The sequence below is a fragment of the Centrocercus urophasianus genome, unplaced genomic scaffold, assembly GCF_019232065.1.
Source record: "Centrocercus urophasianus isolate 14NV4802_14NV808 unplaced genomic scaffold, USGS_Curo_1.0 seq_1020, whole genome shotgun sequence".
NCBI lineage: Eukaryota > Metazoa > Chordata > Aves > Galliformes > Phasianidae > Centrocercus > Centrocercus urophasianus.
The window spans coordinates 66,954-67,723 of NW_024884166.1; positions in this window are offsets into that span (position 1 = coordinate 66,954).

Here is a 770-nt window from a genome sequence, read left to right on the forward strand (position 1 = left end):
GTCCATCCATCCAACATCTGATGAGCTCCATCCATCCATCCATCCATTCATATATCCATCATCTGAAGAGCTCCATCATCCATCCACCCATCATCTGAATAGCACAATCCATCCATCATCTTAAGAGCTCCATCCATCCATCCAACATCTCAAGAGCTTCGTCCATCCATCCGTCCATCCATCCACCCATCCATCCATCCATCCATTCATCACTTGAAGTGCTCCATCCATCCATCCATCCATCCATCCATCCATCCATCCATGCATCCATCCAACATCTGAAGACTTCCATTCATATATCCATCATCTGAAGAGCTCCATCCATGCATCCACCCATGATTTGAATAGCTCAATCCCTCCAACATGGATGGGTGGATGGATGGATGGATGGATGGATGGAGCTGTTGAGATGTTGGACAGATTGATGGAGCTCTTGAGATTATAGTTGCATGTTGGAGCTGGACATCTCAAGAGCTGCATCATCCATCTATCCATCACCTGAATAGCTCAATCCATCCATTATCTTAAGAGCTCCGTCCATCCATCCATCCATCCATCCATCCATCTGAAAAGCTCCATCCGTCCATCATCTGAAGGGCTCCATCCATCCATCCATGCAACATCTGAAGAGTTCCATTCATCCATCCATCATCTGAAGAGCTCCATCCATCCACTCATTCAACATCTGAAGAGCTCCGTCCATCCATCCAACATCTGATGAGCTCCATCCATCCATCCATCCATCATCATTTGGGCTACATCCATCTACC